The sequence below is a fragment of the Convolutriloba macropyga genome, chromosome 2, assembly GCF_964194025.1.
Source record: "Convolutriloba macropyga chromosome 2, txConMacr16.3, whole genome shotgun sequence".
NCBI classification, from domain to species: domain Eukaryota; kingdom Metazoa; phylum Xenacoelomorpha; order Acoela; family Convolutidae; genus Convolutriloba; species Convolutriloba macropyga.
Genome location: NC_134469.1, coordinates 77,766,754 through 77,785,405, shown reverse-complemented (window position 1 = coordinate 77,785,405; position 18,652 = coordinate 77,766,754). Strand labels below are relative to the sequence as shown.

The window sequence follows — 18,652 nt, the reverse complement described above, 5'->3', positions numbered from 1 at the left end:
TCACTTTAATAGTATGTGCATGCGTGGAAAGTTATTAGTCGTCTCTGATTGGTTAATAAATAGCTCGCTTAAATTCTATTCAAGAAGAGCCCCCCCTTTTGCAAAAGGGGGGGGGGGGCAATTGTTGAAAAGATCCAAAATTGTTTTAATTTTTGGATATGTTCTGTTCGGTGCTAGGAAAATTGGCCGACAGGGCGTTTAGCCGACAAGGAAAAAATGAGAAATTTCGCCGACAGTTTTATCATAATTGGTCCATAAGTCTCAGTAGTTAGGTTGTGATAGATTCATATCAAGTGCCACGGGCCGCTGAGGCATGGCCTTGGCCCGCGAGGCATGGCCAGATGCGGTAAAATACGGTCCGACCACGGATGGACCTTCGTTACACTAGTTGATGAAAAAACTGCTGTATAATTGTCCGCTTACAAAAGTGTTTTAAAATGGCCGATCAGCTTTAGTATAAGTTTGTTTGCTAATTTTACTTAAATTGTCGGTTAAATTTCTCATTTTTTGGTTGTCGGCTAAACGCCCTGTCGGCCAATACGGCGGCCACCGTTCTGTTCCCTCAAGTTTATCATGCGTGCAATTACAATTTATGTCATACAAAATTTGTATTAATTTTTCAGTTGAAGTACGTAAAACTGCATGATTATGATTTGAGTCTTAGAGATTATTATATCACTAAACCTTGAACTCTTTCATGCCACTTATTAAGAGTAAAAAATGAACGCATCCAAAAAGAAATGGATTGGGCACAATATTAACAATAAAGACACACAAAAAATTCTACAGTTACTGTATAGGAGAAAAATTCATCAATACTCTCCTAGAGCCTTGTTGCTTCTCCCTCCTTGTCTCTTAATAGCAGATGTGATTGTTTGCATTTCTCGTTCAGAGGTTAATTTTACACATTAAAATTCTGCCTATTTTAATATCAGTTTTCGCTGTTTAATTCATAACTTTCATTTACTTATCGCCCGCCCGCTCTTAACCAGAGATCTCCTCAACCCAAAAAATTGCAGAATTGGAAAACTTTTGTTCTAAATATTCAAATAATCTTAAAGGCAGTGGTGTTTTATGCTAATCTTGTGGAAACTGTATGCATCTGAAATGCGTAGACCAACGCAATTCGGTTTTCATAAGCATACATTGCACAGGACAACCTCAACTGCCAACTCAAGTTAGTTGCACCGCCACATCACCTGCTGAGAATCATCAAGAGTGCAAGCGCTCTTATTCTCGGTAAAACGGTGAACAGACAAAACAGTCCCAGACAAAACAGTCCCGGACAAAACAGTCCCAAATAGCAAAATATTCCCAGACAAAACAGTCCAAGACAAAATAGTCCCAAGAAACCAGACAAAACAGTCCCAGACAAAATAGTCCCAAGGCCTTTATAATAGCTCTCACACGTATGATTTAACAGGCGGATAATTTAATCCCATGTTCGGTTGTGATAGTTTCATATCAAGTCCCACGGGCCGCTGAGGCATGGCCATTGCCATTAAGTATGTTAAAACATACGGGTAATAGCGACTGCTAATTTGTTGTCGGATTATTGAACGAACATTTCAAAGTACATTGGGTATAATGGCATTAGGTACATTTTATTTGGGACTATTTTGTCTGGGACTGTTTTGTCTGGTTTCTTGGGACTATTTTGTCTGGGACTGTTTTGTCTGGGAATATTTTGCAATTTGGGACTGTTTTGTCTGGGACTGTTTTGTCTGGGACTGTTTTGTCCGGACACGCGGTAAAACATGAGCACCGATTTGTTTGACCATACACAACGACAATCCTAACTAACTACTATACCAAACCTCGATCATTGAAAGATTAATTGGAACAACTATATACCTAAAGTTACCAAGAAAACATGTGGAAGCAATAGACTTCCGAGCTTCCATTCTATGAAATATTGACAGCCTCTAACCCTATTCAAATTGTCGTCCGGCAACATGTTCAACTTTCTCGCAAATTAGAAAACAGAATTATTGAACCTCTCTTTCACAGAATCCTTTAACTAATGCCGACTTATGGCCGTAGACCAATGGCCTTGTTTTTGACAAAAAAGTATCAGCAAAGCAGTTCGGCGAATCCTATGACGAAACTTCTGAAAGACGAAGATGAAATTTGTGGTGCAAGATCTCATCGAACTTGACGGAAATAAACAGTTTTGCCTCTGTCAAAACCGTGGCATGAACACGCAATTCACTCCCTCAGATGCGCTTTTGAGAATCAAAATAAGCACTCAATTGTTCTGATTGACAAGAAGAACGTATTAAAGAGCCTCAATTGCCGACTTGCCCTCAAAAATATTTAAGCGCTTTGCCGCTCGCTGTTAACTTCCCTCGTGAATTCATACCAAAAAAATTAAAACCTTTATACAATCAACTTAACACTCAATTTTGAAGAAAGCACCACTAATGACAACCTTTTTGCTATGGCAATGTATGGATTTAAAAAACTGTTTTCACCGTGGAAACTTATGACCGTAAAGTTTCCTATAAAAAGTTATGCAGGTTGGGAATGCAAAAAATTCAATCGATTCTCTGAAACGTCTCATAGATAAACTCCGCACCTTAGGGTCAAGTTTTGCGTGCAATGTGATCGAGTTCCAGCCCTTTACAAAAACCAAGCACAAATAGGGAGCCAGAAAAGTTTTCGAAAAGGACAGTGTTGTAGTGGAGGGGCACCAAGTCCTCGGCTCTTTCAACCGAATCAAGCACTAAAGTGCCGTCCTCAAAAGAAAAGAAACTAACCAGTTTTTGCAAAACACATTTCTGCCAAAACAGCCAATTTCTGCATTATAAAACTCGTATCGGATCGAGCAAAAAGCACTCACAGACGTGATTCAGAAACAATCGACTTTTATAAAAAAAAAGAACTAGGCCGAACTCACGGACCTTAATTGCCAGTGCAGAGAAAACTATTAGAGATGAACGAATATCCTCAATGGTAACTCATCGTAATAAAATCAACAAAAACAGAGACTTTTTTGCCGTGGTTTCCAAAAGGCAGTTTCAACATCCTTCTTCCAAGTGATGGAGTCTATGAATAGGAAAGATCTATCAATGTTACTAGGCTTCAAGCAGAAAACCTAAAAGAAGCAAGCGAAAAGGTTAACAGGATTGTTAACCCAGTACCATTAGACGCGAAAAGTTCATATACTACAAAACATATAAGTCGGAGGTCAGAGGCAAGATCACAAAAATGGAGGAAAGTGCAATAGACGCAGCCATAGAACGGACTGTCCTGCTGATTAAATGTTTTCCCTCGAAAGAAGTACAACTTTGCATTATGCAACTCAGAATTTTTTTTTGTATGATTGGCTTCGGGATATCGAAGGGGAATCCATCATATCTCCCCCTAACATTGCTTGCAAGGAGTTGGTCACAGTTGCTTGCGCCCTACATTGCCCTTGAGTGGCTACACCCACCTGAGCTGAGACACAGTCCAATCTACTCACCAAAATCTCCAATGATGTACTATTTGAACCAAAGCTTCAAATTTTGGAGGGGTAATCCTTCCCGAATCGAATCTTAATAACTGAAGCCGTTGCTAATAGCAGACGCGCTTGCTATTTGTTAAAATAGCAAAGTGCTATATAACAACCTATAGTATGTAATTGGGGTCATAAATAAGACTGGGTGCCGAAACAAAGAAGATCACAAAACTGACTTTCATAAAAAGAACAACGCCAAACTCACGGACCATAACAGCCAGTACAGATATTACCATTCTATTGGAACCATTACAATGCATGGTTGGTCATTCTAAATGCAAAAACGTGCAGAGGTTTTGTTGATCTTATCTTTCATTCACAAACTTTCATGTGAAAATTAATTGTAAATTTTTTAGAACCGTACAACTTTTAATGCTGATGTATCTTGATATACAATTTAAAAACTGTTTTAATTGGTAGTTCATTTCCGTTTCTGGTTTTTCTGTTTGTTTCTCTCAGTGTACTTTCCATTGAGAGTTTTTCTCGATGCTCCCATGATTTGCAAAGCAAGAAGCATAGAAAAACAAAGCAAATTTTTTAGCAGCAGCAACATTGGAAGGGTTAGGATGTTTAACAATCCTAATTGAATAACATATGACGGTGCGTTGTTACCGTTTATCCATCTACTAGTCTTATTTTGAAACAATTCAATTATTTGCATGTCTGATCGTGTTGTTGCCCCAAATGAGAATTGTGAAGAAGTATATGTAAAATTAGAAGACTTGTAGAGACCTATTTTAATGACAGGTCCGATCTGGTACGCAACATTTCGCCTTAGCACGTTAAGCGCGTTGTTTGTTTTTAAGTCTCTCTTCAATGTAATTTTGGCATGATATGACCAACAAAGTATGAACTCCTCTATGTCTTTTAATTTTTCACTTTTGGAGCATTGTTCGCATCAAGGTGAAATTGTGATCAGCTCTGATTACTAGTTTTGTACGTTTATTGTGTGGCTACACTCCATAGAAAATCAATGTTTTGGTATTAACGTTTTTGACGCGCACTAACTGTTTGAAATTTCTTAAATAGTCTTTTGGTGCCTCGAGCAAGAATCCACCCACTCCTAGATCAGAAAAATTTTAGATTATTGAAGTGAGGTACTTTATCAAAGGATTTCGGGATCAAAGTATAAAAAGCCGTCTTTTCCAAATAGGGGCCTTTCTTAAAAACTTCATGTAAGCTTTTGAGATATGATAGCATGTCTCTACTCTTGCGGAAAACGTGAAGGAAGCAATCGGAGAACTTGATTGCTTAATCAGTACCAAAAGACGCGAGAGAGATCAAATAAAAACAACCGAGAAGTCGTAGTTTGACGAATTTGGAGGCATATGCAAAAATCTTAGCCATAAAAAAATGGAAGGATATGTTGGCTATCTGCTCTGCCTCTCGATAAGTACAACCTTGACCTACCCTAATAAGAATTTCGCGATGGACTTGCGGTGACATGCTGACGGGAAATCAACAAAATTGCCTCAACCATTGCATGCAGGGAGGTGTTCACAGTTGCCACTGCCTTACATTGCACAGAGCCAGATAAAATCACCATGGAAAAAACGAAATTCGCAATTTAGCTGGGCAGTCCGCCCTACGAAATAAGCGACGAAGAGAGTGCACCATGTCTTCAGATTTTGAATGGTGAATATTTCGCAAGTCAAAGTAGAGCAACTGAAGACGAAGCAAGACGAAGCAAGGTTCTGAAAATTATTTCTAATAAAATAACCCTAATGCAAAAAACTGTCCAAAGTTAGATGAAAAAGCCTATAATTTGGTTTTAAAAAGGATTGTCAATTTACAACTTTCTTATGAACGTTTTCGAATTCTGAGTTCGCCGTTAGGTTTTAAAAAATACAAAATGCTAAAATGAAAAGGCACAAAATAAAATGCAAATCACTAAAATCACTCATCCAAGGAAAATAAAAATGAAGTTTTACATATCTAGAGTCGCATCGCAAACATTTTACACCTGAGTACATAAATATGTTTTCGATTTGGTGTAGCAGATGCATATCGACTTGTTTTTTTTAAAAAAAAAACTTACATAAATTACTTTAAACTTATTTGATTGGGTCCAATTGTAAAGTTGAAATTTTCGTTCTAAAATGTGTCTTTCTTTCAAGTGGGAATTTCACCTCCGAACTAAGCTTTCAGTGTCAATTCTCGTGTTCGGTATTCGTTGCGCGTGTTGATGGCTGGTTTTAGTGTTCTTATATAGAGCACCTATTGTGTCATTAACTTATATTGGTTGGGGCACTGGTCTAATATATTCCTCTGGAAAGCTCCTTTATCACCATTGCACTCAATTGTATGTGTCCCCATCGGTGAGTTTTCCGTGGCATGTTCTGCAACCTTTTTGCTAATATGTCGGCATGTTGCCCTACAAAGGTGGATTTGCATCCATCACAGGTGATTTCATAAACCACGTGGGATTTGAGGTCTTTATCAAAGCTAGACTTAAGGCTAGGTAAACAGCTCATAAGATTCCGAGTGGTGAAAATTGTCTGTACAGGACGAATTAAGATCAGCTTCTTTATAAATTCATTAGAAATGTTGCCTCGGTACTGTAATATAAATTTTGTTTCTCAGTATTTTTCTGTTGTTTTACGGCTACCTCAGCGTTGTATTCTTTTCTTTGTTCTTTATTCGCAGCTGGTTAATTGTATCTTTGAAAAAATTCCCTACCCAATGTCTAGGTTATTGATTTTGTTCCCAATTTTTTTTTATTTTTTGTCAATGCTTCAGAGAACGCTTCCCAATGGCTGGTGCTTCCGAATAGGCGAAGAATTGTTCCTTGTATTATGTTTTTTTATGTTGAAGGGGTGCACAGCTACGATATTTCAGAGTTATTCCATTATCTGATGGTTTTTGATACCATGTGCAAAATATTGTACCCTCCGGTTGTACGTTAATTGACATGCCAAGAAATGGCAAACTGTTTTTGTCATCCGTTGTTTCTAATGTAAATTGAAGATTTGGATCTTGGTTATTGACCACATCTAACAGCTCTTTGGTGTCACCTCTAACTCTTCTCACAATATCGTCGACATATCTTAGGAAAACATTTGTTTCACACGAAAGGTTAATGTCAGTCTTATCATTTTCACTGCATTTTCAATCCCTCATAATTAGCTTAGATTCTAAAGTATCCTCTGAATTCTAGTGAAAATTGGAAATGGTGGAATTATTTGAATTCAGAAATTATAAGCAAAGTTCAGCTCAAAGAAGCAATTTCTGAAGCTGCCTTCCCTAAATTTAACTTTTATAAAAGTGATATGTAGGAAAGGCAGCTTCAGAAATTCGGTTAAAAGTTATTATGAACCGTGATACTTGAATTTAACCGGTTTAGCCCTCGTTTTTATATTTATTTGCGTTTACCAAGATAACTTGGTCCCAGAGTCCTTGCTCTGTTTGTTTTTCTCAGACGCAGTGTTTGGTCGCCACGATAGCGTTGAACATCATATTTATTCTCTGATATAATCTCCGTTCTAATGTCTGAACCATAAATTCTTATGACAATTGGTTAAAGATACTGTCATATATATAGAAAATCAGAATTCAGCGTGTTTAGCTGTCAGTTTTAAGAGTTTTTTTGAAGCCATTTAAAATGTAGTTTTCGAAAGCTTCCGCATTAAAAAATTCATGAGCATGTTTGTAGGGTCACTACACCACCTTCCCTTATGAAACCATAATTCTCCACTCAATATTAATTTAAAAACTTGACAGCGAACTTCTCTCCATGAGTTTCGTATATTTTACGTGCACCGTCGTTCATAACCACGCATTTTATTTGATTTAATAACTGGAATCTCTCTCTCTGGCCTCCTTTATCAGGGTGTATCAATAGAGACAGATGTTTGAATTGCCGTTCGATTTCCTCAATCGCTGCAGTGGGCAAAAACAAAGTAGATCGTAATTTGACAATGCTCTTGTACCGTTTAACTTGTTCTCAATCTCCTGCAGTGAGCTCTTTGGCGTTTATCTCCACCTCTAATTTTAACTCTAATTTTCTTACCATCGACGCCGTTTTTGAAAATTTTTTGGCGAGCTGCTGCCAGCTCCCCCTCGTATTCAACGAGTTTTTTATGAGCTGATTTCAGCTCCCCAGGCAATGCGTCTGATTCAGTTCTTGCTGACTTGCAGTCGAGCCACTTTTGCTAGAGTTGGCATTCCAACTCAACTAAACTATTAATAGCTTCAATTCTCGCACGAAAGTGCTCCTGTTTCTGTTGAGCAACGATTAATTGTTGCTTTAACTCAACAACTTGCCTTTGTAGCATACTGGTTTCCGGTTGTACACTTTTAGGTTGCTCCTGTAATTGCAAGGTAGCAACTCCCAGATCTTCGCTGTATTCTTACCGGACTTCCATCCGACTCTATTCCTGCGTAGTAATAGGCGGTCTCTGGGTTAGTATTGTCGGGTATAATTCATCCAGGGCCACGACCGTTCTAAAACGGATTTTGACCCCGCAGATTCTATAGACTCCTCGTCTGACAACTGCTTTTACTTCGTACATTTGCGGCAGGTATTATACATAATCTCCCACTTCTGGTTCCTTTTCGTTTTCTAAACAAAACTATTATTAGACGTGTTTAAGATAATGAACATCATTCCAGACATTCTATTGGCGTTGAAAAGTTTTCCAACTGAAACAATTTTGTTTTTTCTTGGCTAACAGCCCCCGGCTCAAAAGCCGTTTTGTCGGTACCTAACAACTCGCTTACTTTTTTTTCAACCACATTTTTTGAGACTTGTTTTTGTTTTAACTGTTCGTTTTTCCGAACGGTTATATAATTAAGTTCGATTAACGGATTAATCGGCTGTAGTGAAACTCATGGTTAATCATCTTCCAAAAAAAACGTAGTTGATAAATTTATTCTTAAATACATTACTAGTTTTTTTGCAGTCAAAAATAATGTCATTAGCGTTATGGTCAATTCCCTTACTAAATGCCAAATTTTCAAAATGTTTCGTTCTATGGGTTTAATCCAAGGAACTTCATGCCAATTCATATCACTGATGTATGCGTTGAAGTCTAATAGTTGTTCATGTGTATACTTTCTATTTGGTCCCAGGAAAACTTCTCTTCCTGTTATCTTTCTTCAACTGTGTCTATAAATTTGAGCTAGTCGTCTTTCTTCTAGCTGCTTCTCTGTGAGTAAACCATCGAAAATTTCCATTAAAATAGGAAATTCACGTTTGGGCTGCTCAAGAAAAGATAACACCTGTGGTTTTTCTACTATCGTAAGGTTTTGACCAAACGCTATCCAGGAACCCTAGTTGAAATACATTAGGGAACAATTGGTTGCACTTTGTAAGCGTAAAATTTCTATAGAAAACCTTGGATATTGGGTTCATATAGCGCACGTTGCTCTGATTATCATTTTGTCTCACAATAATCCGCACTTCCTCAGTACAGTAGTTTAGAGCAGTTAATTCTACTATTATTTTTGCACCATGATGAACGTCAATTATTGGACCTGCTGACTCTGCATGCAATCCTTTGACTCCCTCTTTACCAATGAAAAGAGAACGCGAATCACCGTCCCCCATTACAGCCAATACGTTTTGTCTATAAATTTTGTTCATTTTCATCTCAGATTTGACATTTCGTCAACAATTGCATGTAGACTATTAAATTCCTGGAGAAATAACGCATCTAAACCATTTCTGCTGACATCTTGAGTAGTTACAGTGTATTTTGTTTGCTGATGATTCATATCGAGGCTAAATTTGTAAAAATAGACGTTTTGATGGTTAGTTTTATTTATCACTGGATGGTTTATTCTGATTTCCTCGCTCAAAACTTGTATGACAAATTTCCTTTTATCAGTGGTCTCGCCCATCACTTAGTGATGATTACCCACAGCAATCAACTCTGCAGTGTTTTCTTGCAAAAATTCGGCTAGATTAAATATTTGTGATATATATTCTCTTTGGACACTGTATTGGATATGATCAAGCTCGAATCTATCTCGATTCCAGGAATGAAATTATTGGTTTCCAAATGGGTCTCTGAACTTAATCTTCGCTCCTTTTTCAGTTCCGCGATAATTTTTCCAAATGTTACTTTTGCGTTGATGACTACAATACCGGTATTTTTTTTTCATTGAGGTTTGCCAAGCTACTGGATATGCAAATTTTACACCTTTGTTGTTCCCACCTTTCATAGAGGTGCTCCCTATTTTTGTTTTAATTTTGATTTCTGCTTTTGAGTTTTGTATCTTCCTCAATAGTGTGGTTTTAAACCTGAATTTTTCATTTTCAAACCCCGGTAAATTAACCGATATCCCTTGTAGCAATTTGCTACAGGCTCCGCTGGTAAGTGGATAGTATGTGGGAATCAATTGCGAGTTTTCTTGAAAAAAAAGAACTGCGTCGTCCCACCATGAGCTTTTCTTTAGGCCACTGACTGTGTATGCAGCTGGAAACATGCAGTTATTTAAGTGGATTTAAAAACTCTCATGATATAATACGTGTCCAGTATACAATACAAGAGCTTGTTTTTGGTTTCGAGGGCTGTTATCTTTTTCTGACAATGAGAACCTAGAGGCTTTCACTATACTTTCGAAGTTATATGCTGTATTCTCTATTTTGTTGCTTTTTATGGATCCCATGACAATGGAAAACACGAATATCTTACCAAAAATTGAGTCCGTGTCTGATGTCATCTTCTCTAGGTGCCTTTGTTAAAACAGTTGTCTTTATCAAACACGTCATCACTTTGATCTTCGTTCTTAATTTTTGCACGAAATAATCCTCAAATTTGCTGGCTAGATTTTGATCGGCTGGCAGCGGGTCGGGCATTAGGTTTTTCTGATGTTTGGACTGTTACTCGGCCAGGTCCTGGTTTCCGTTCCGGGCCTTTTTCGTGACTTGTGGTCTACTTGAACTTCGTGTAACCGTTTTTGAACTACTGTGATTTTCACCCTGATCTCTTGTTGTACTGTTGTCCTGTTTGCTTTGTGTTGCTGCCTTTGTCTTACTGGAAGTCTCACTCGGAGTGCTGTTTAGCTTTGTTTGTTAGAACTGGTTGGCTCTGCTCCACTATCTTTAGATTTTGCTTCCATATTTGTATCCATCAGTGTCTCGATGTCAGGTTTAGGCTCCAACAAACCTTCATCAGATTGTCCCACCCCTAGATTGACTTCAATTTGACGATTCAATTTCAATGAAGCCGTCCTCTTTTTCTTCGTTGCTAGCCGGCCTCTCGGCTAATTTCCTTTGTTTTTGGTCTTCGTGTTTGCGAAAACTGAATTTCTTGAATCTGTCGTAATGCACTTTTTGCTGTTTTTGTGTTTTTAGGTCTTCAATGATGAAATTCAAATCATTTATTGTTTCTCTTATAACAAGAGGACCACTATAGAACGACTTGAATTTTTTTGTTTGACCTGGCTTTACTGTTGGATTAAACAGCAAGACCAGGTCCCCAGTTTGATATTTAGGTCCAAACTATTTTGGATCGTAGTACGTTTTTTGTCTTTCTTGTTTCACTTCCTTATTCAATCGTACAAGTTCGTGGCAAAGTTGAAGGTCCTTGTTCCGGTTACCAACGTAATCACTTGGAGTTGACTTTGGGTTGTTTTGTTCATGAAATCATTAGGTAGTGCACAAGGAGCACCAAGTAAAAGATAAGAGGGACTGTACTTTGTTACTGTGTGAACAGAACTGCGATATGCCATCATTATCAATTGAAGGCATTTACTCCAAGTGTTATGGTGTTCTCCTACGTATTTTGCCAAACTCTCCTCAATTGTTGGGTTCGTTCGTTCAATCATTGTTTTAACTAGAGGGTGATACGCTGTCGTAGAGGTGCGATCAATGCCCAATTCCTTGCACGTATTTTTGAAAAAATTTGACAAAAAATTTGTACCCTTATCACTCTGCAAGTTCGCGGGGCAACCAAATCGTGAAGCCCAACAGTCCACAAAAGAATTTCCTACTGTTGTTGTTTCCATTTTGCATAGAAACCGCTTCGTTTCATTTTGAGAACTGATCTCCTATAAGTAAAACATATTTGAAACCATCACTTTCGGGTAAAAGTCCCATGATATCGAGCGCCACCTGCCAAAAAGGATGGCTCGGTTTCCATACTGTTAATGGGTGCTTGTGAGTTTGTTGAGGTTTTTTCTGTTTTGAGCACTTATCGCAGCTCAAAATCCAGTCGTATATATCATGTTTCTTTCCGACCCAGTAGAAAAGTTCTCGGACTTTTTCAAGAGTTTTCTGCACTCCCTGGTGCCCCATGGTTTCACGTAAATGAGGTTGAGTGACATACATTTATGATCTTTGTACAACTATTGGCTGGACTTGATAGTTTTCTTCGAGCAGCTTTTGTCACTTTAGCAGCCCTTTTGAGATATACAAGTTTTGAGAATCGGTCGAGATCTTCCATGTTATTTTTGACGCCCCAATCTTTGGTTTTTTTCAGGTCGTTTTTTTTGTTCCAGCCTGCAGAACACTTCTTCTATTTCTCGCGAATTCTGCGGATGCTGTCGATGATCATCTGTCTGGTCTCCAAAAACAAAGGACCAGTTGTTTTCTGTGGGTTGTTCGATTAGTATCTGGGTTTTTTCTTCCGCGAGAGAATGGGTCCTCAACCGCTGGCACCCTGGATAGGCAATCCGCATGAGGTATATTCTTCCCTGCTCGGTGATGGTTTTCAAAATTAAATTGTCGAAGCTTCTCAATCCATCTGGCCAGCATTCCTACGGGTTCCTTGAAACTGTACAACCACGTAAGAGCGCCACCATCTGCTACGATGTTAAATTTTCTTCCCAGTAAGTAATTCCGAAAGTATTGAGTGAAATAAACAATAGCATATAATTCTCTCTTTGTTGCTGAGTAATTTTGTTGGCCCTTATTCAGAGTTTTGCTGGCATAGGTGATTACTCGATCCCCCCCAGTTCTGCTTCTGGGTAATGAGGGCTCCTATTCCAGCTAAAGAAGCATCTGTGGTCAACGTGTAAGGGTCGGTATCGTTTGGGAAACACACTATGTATGCTTCCTGTAATTTTAATTTAATTTGGTTCACAGATTCGCCGCATTCTGTATTCCAAATAAATTTTTCAGTCTTACTCAACAAACGGTATAGCGGCTCCGCTAATTTACCAACATCTGCAATTAATCGCCGATAAAATCCAACTAATCCAAGAATTTCACAAATATCTTTCAAATTTGAGGGAGGTTTCATATTTGCTACTGCAGCTACTTTTTCCGGATCAACCTCTACCCCATCTTTTAATATAATATGACAAAAAAATAAATCCGTTTTTGAAAGAAACGACATTTTAAGCCTTTGGTTTTTAAACCGGCTTCCTTTAAACGACAAAGCACAAGCTCAAATCGAGATAAAAGTTCCTCAAACGACTTGCCAAAAATTATTGTGTCATCAAGATATATCAAGGCTAGTTCGTATGAAAGTCCCGCCAGGATTAGTTCCATCAATTTTTCGAACGCTCATGGCGCTGAGGTTAAAACCATTGGTAACCTATTCCATTTATACAAACCCATAGGTGTGATGAAAGCAGTCAATTTTTGTGATTCCTCCACTAAGGCCATTTGGAAGTAACCTGACGTTAGGTGGATGTTCTAAAAAAAATTTCACTCCAACGAGTCTATTACATCGTCAATTCTTGGCAATGGCCAGCTTCTTTTTTCAACTTGTTTATTTAGACCTCTGTAGTCGACTATTAGTCGGAATGTTCCATCTTTCAATTTGTCTAGTATGGACAGTGCTGCCCAGAATGAATGAGATGGTTCAAACAAGTTGGGTTCTTCTAGGTCCTCCACTATTTTTTATTGCTTTCCGTTTTTCAAAACTCATACTGTCGTAGGCCCGTCTGATTTGTTTTGCATCTTCCTCTAGTTTTATTTTATGTTTTATTTTATCATAGAATCCAAGTCATTTGAGTTTCTGGAGAATACTTGATAGTGCCTCAAGAACATTGCAACTACTTGGTTGGACTGATTTCTTTTCCCCTCTAATGTCCGCTCTAAATCTGTCCCCTCTAATGTTGCATGAGTCGCCATCCGGAAAACTTCGGATGTTTTGGCTTGTTCTTGCTTGTGAACCAGCCAATTACCTGTATGCTGTCATCGTCAGTGAAAAAGTCTCCATTTTTAATATTTTTGAATAACTTGATTTCGTTATCAGAGAAGTTAACAACCCTCAATCGGCTCTTTGAGTTTTTTACAGATATCATGCAGTCAGCCACTAAAATACCAGTGCAATTTCCAATGTCCTTGAGGCCTTCAACTAGGCCTTGACTTTTCTTTATCACCTCGGCGGTTTCATTTTTCACAATTACATATATCCAGGCTTCGTGTTTTGCCGGCACTATGAGCGTTTCCAACAGTAAATGAATTAACGTTGTTTACGTTCTGAGTAGTAAACGGAATAGCGAATTTGCCTCGACCACAAAGTAATATCTTTTCGTTTATATTCGAAATACACATTTGATCAGAAAGAATGTCCAAACTTAGTAGAAGCGAGACATTATTTTCTTGAGTGACTAAAAACTCATGCAAAAACTCGGGTTAATTGGGTTTCATTTGAACTAAAGTTCAATTTTTCTCCTAAGATTTTAACTGATGTGTTTTTAGCAGCAAAAACTCTGTCATTGTATGGGCCTATTCGTTTTGTGTCTCCTATTGCTTTCAACTAGACCCACTTTTATTTGCCCTTCAATGAGTATTTGTATACTAAAGCATTTTGTTGTGCTAGTTGAACAGACTTTGATAACATTTGCTGATACTGTTGTTTGCTTGGGTTTTCTATTAGGACAACACCGTTTTATGTGTTGGGAACTTTCGCAATGAAAACAGTTCCGACACTGTTTAAATCTATGCCAGTACTTGTATCGTTGGAGTTTCTATTAAAATTTTTATCATTTTCGGGGAATCCACTTCTTTTGTTTTCTAACAAATCGGGTCTGCCTTGGTTTGGTTGAAATTATTCTGTCCCTGATATCCGCGTCGTTTGTAAACCCAGCCTTGGCTGTTACCGCCACTTTCCCCGGAATTGCCATCAGCAGATCCCGATAATTTCTGAACCAAATCATTAACCGCCTCGACTAGGGATTTGTTTGAGTCATCTTGTCTAATGGCAGCAATTTGAAGCACTTCTTCTTCTTCTCCTATTCTTGTCACGGATTCCAGATTTAACGCTCTTTACAGCGCATTGTCCACAGTCATATCTTTATCTTCTAATGTTTTCTTGGGTCTCACTTAATCTGAGTGTGATGTATTCCCTCCAGAAAGCCCCGGAGCACTAAGTGGTCACGGATATCTTGTGACTCCTCCGGTTATGCTTTGTGAGCTAAGTGCTTTAAGTCCCCCGACAATCCGTGAATTTTTCACCTGGGTGCTGAACACGAAAACAACCGAAACCTGGGCGCGAGGGCTTTCCACGGAAAACAACCGGTTTTTTGCTGTAGTGATTTCGAAAAGCCTTAACAGTTTCGTCGTAGCTATCTCTCATGTTGTGCGGTAAGGTTAGATAGAACTCAATTGCTGACCTCTGTGAGCGGAATGAAAATATCGCTCAAAATGTGTCAAATAGCACTCAAAAACATTTGAACCGGTGAAAGCCACCGGCAATAACATTTTTGATACGGAACCCGCTGCCATTTTGAATCAAAATACTAGGATAATTCCTTTATTTTACAGTTATATTTCAGTACTGTTATATATATATATATATATATATATATATATATATATATATATATATATATAGATACATATATTTAGGTCGGATCAATTTTAAATTCTAAAGGATTTATCCGTTTCACTGGGTAAAATGTTTGTCTTAATATTTGAGGTACCCGAATAAAACGCTCTAATGCTTACTAAACTGAAAATTGCAAAATCTAATAGTCTGCTAAATCATTTGAACCATAAACTGTAATAAGTTTTGGTACTTACCTTTTTCCGCTCAGAAAGTCAAATCTTTGCCCCAGTTTCCGGTTGTTACATTAAAACATTTACTAATTTGAAAAGTATAAAACGTAATAAGTTCTTAAATCATTTGAACCGGAAACTGTAATAAGTTTTGATACTCACCTTTTTTCGTTCAGGAATGCAAATCTTTGTCCCAGTTTCCATTTGTTACAAAAAAACAATTAATAATGACACAAATAGCACCTTTGATTTGATCTAACCCGTTTTTTGTGGTAATTCAAGGCAGTTCTCTTCACTTGAAATACTGAGGAATTGCTTCTTCTAGTAAGATCTTTCACCTCAAAGAAGCAGCCCACTATCACTGACCACTGAAACCAAGCTCTGTAAAGAACGTTCACTGATTGCTTAGACACTCCCAGTGACTTGCTGTGATTCCCTTCTCTGAATAATTGTCCACTCCCAGCAACTTGCTGTATTTTTGCTCAATGTTGAATAATTTGTCAAACCGCAGGAACTGACTCTTCTTCCTTTTTACTGTGGTTATCCTGTCGTGTTTCTTTCAACTTGCCTGCGCAGTATTTTGTCTGCAATGTCGTATTGTTGCTGCAATGAAACTTTGTATCCTTTTTCGGAGCAACAAATACCGTGTTGACAAAACTTGTGTTCCCTCTTCCGCACAATCACTGGCCGTGCCGATAATCTAAACACTGCGTTTTGTTCGGGATTCGACGTTCTTTTCTTAACAAAAGAACAATTATCTGTCGTCAAAATAGAATCCCTTACAATTAACTTAGACTCTAAAATGTCCTCTGAATTCTTGCAAAATATTCGAAATGGTGGAACTAGTTGAATTCGGAACTTTTAAACAAAGTTTAGCTCAAAGAAGGATTAATACAATTTAACCTTTATAAAAGTGAAATGTATGGAAGGCAGCTTCAGAAATTGCGTTATCATGAACCGTGATACTTGAATCTAACTGGTTTAGCCCCCTGCTTTATCTTTTTTTGCGTTTACCACTATAACTTGGTCCCAGAGTCCTTGCTCTCTTTGTATTTCCCAATCACAGTGTTTGGTCCCAACGATAGCGTTGAACATCATATTTATTTTTTGATATAATCTCGGTTCTAATGTTTGAACCATAAATTATTAAGACAATTGTTTAAAGATACTGTCTCATAAATAATAAGCCATAAATCAGCGTGTTTAGCTGTCACTTTCAAAAGTTTTTTTTTTAAATCATTTAAAATGTAATTTTCGAAAGCTTCTGCATTACAAAACTTGTGAGCATGTTTGTAGGGTCACTACAGCAGTATGAGCACATCCAGAACTGGTTTTCCATGCTATCATATTCTGTGTTACTGATCCGCTGACGTTTTCAGTGCAAACATCTATTATAAATTTTACACACAACACCCCTGGAACGTGTTGTCACTCGGTGTTTGCAATTGCGACGGGTGCTTCATTGTGCGTTGGTTTTATATTTAAATGTCTGTAATTTCAATTGTGACTCCCACGATTCTATTCAAAGGTTAGCCAAAATCACTGCCAAGAATTCACCTATTGCTAGCCAGTCTTTTTGACAGTACCAACGTTCATTTTATTTGAAATGGACGTTTGTGAGGGATAATTCAAGCAGACGTTTCACTGTTGTTCTTGGTATGTCTGGTACTTAGAACAACAGAGAAACGTCTGCATGACTTAGGTGTCACAAACGTCCACTCCAAACGCAATAAAAGTTATTACTGCAAAAAAACGGTTTGGCAATGGATGCGTCCCTGGCAGTGATTTTGGCTAACCTTTGGATGGGTCGTGGGAGCCACAATTGAAACTACAGACACTTAAGTGTAAAATCAACGCACAATGGAGCACCTGTCGCAATCGCGAACACTGTGTGACAGCACTCTCCAGGGGTGTTGAGGGCGAAATTTGGAATAGATGATCCCACTCAAAATGTCAGCGAATCAGTAACACAGAATGTGATAGAGTGGAAAACCAGTTCTGGGAGTGCTCATACTGCAGTGAAAAATGCTAAGACTGACTTTAACCTTTCGTGTGAAACAAAAGTTTTCCTAATATATGTCGACGATATTGTGAGAACAGTTAGAGGTGACACCAACGAGCTGTTATATGCGGTCAATAACCACTATCCAAATCTTCAATTTACATTAGAAACAACGGATGACAAAAACAGTTTGCCATTTCTGGACATTTCAATTAACGTACAACCGGAGGGTACAATATTTTGCACATGGTATCAAAAACCATCAGATAAAGGAATAATTCTGAAATATCGTAGCTGTGCAGGGAACAATTCATCGCCAGTTCGGAAGCAACAGCCATTGGGAAGCGTTCTTTGAAGCATTGACAAAAAATAAAAAAAATTGGGAACAAAATCAATAACCTAGACATTGGGTAGGGAATATTTTCAAGGATACAATTAACCAGCTGCGAATAAAAGAACAAAGAAAAGAATATAACGCTGAGGTAGCCGTAAAACAACAGAAAAATACTGAGAAACAACAATTTTTATTACAGTACCGAGGCAGCATTTCTAATGAATTTATAAAGAAGCTGAACAAATTTCGTCATGTACAGACAATTTTCGCCACTCAGAAACAAGAGCTGTTTACCTAGCCCTAAGTCTAGCTTTGATAAGGATCTCAAATCTCACGTGGTTTTTGAACTCAACTGTTATGGATGCAGGTCCATCTATATTAGGGCAGACATGCGGACAAATTAACACAATGGTTGCAGAGCATAGCATGCCAAGGCGGACTCACCGAAGGGAATACATGCAATTGATTGCAACGGTGTTAAAACAGCTTTCCAGTGGAAGATATTAGACCAGCTTTGATAAAGATCTTAAATCCCACGTGGTTTATGAACTCAACTTATGGATGCAAATCTATCTATATTAGGGCAGACATGAGCGACAAATTACCACAATGGTTGCAGAGCATAGCATGCCAAGGCGGACTCACCGAAGGGAATGCATGCAATTGATTGCAACTGTGTTAAAACAGCTTTCCAGTGGAAGATATTAGACCAGTGCAGCAACCTGCAAATCGAAGCAAATCAAGAAACTTAGATATGAACAACGAATTGGATGTCGAGAAGGCCACATTTAATTCATTAATTTTGTGTACTCTGCTTCCAAAGTCACGCATAGCAGGAAAGTTGAGCGAGATAAAGGAGGACACCTACGCTGACATCAAATCCATAAACACCGAGACAGGCTTCGCTCTATTGCG

The 18,652-nt window shown here is 38.2% G+C and overlaps 1 protein-coding gene across 1 annotated transcript in view; it reads left to right on the top strand.

The window, feature by feature from the left end:
* LOC142334730 (protein sidekick-1-like) overlaps positions 1-18,652 on the top strand; it is a 276,341-nt gene that overhangs the window by 111,405 nt on the left and 146,284 nt on the right. The gene's annotated exons all lie outside the window — the stretch shown is intronic.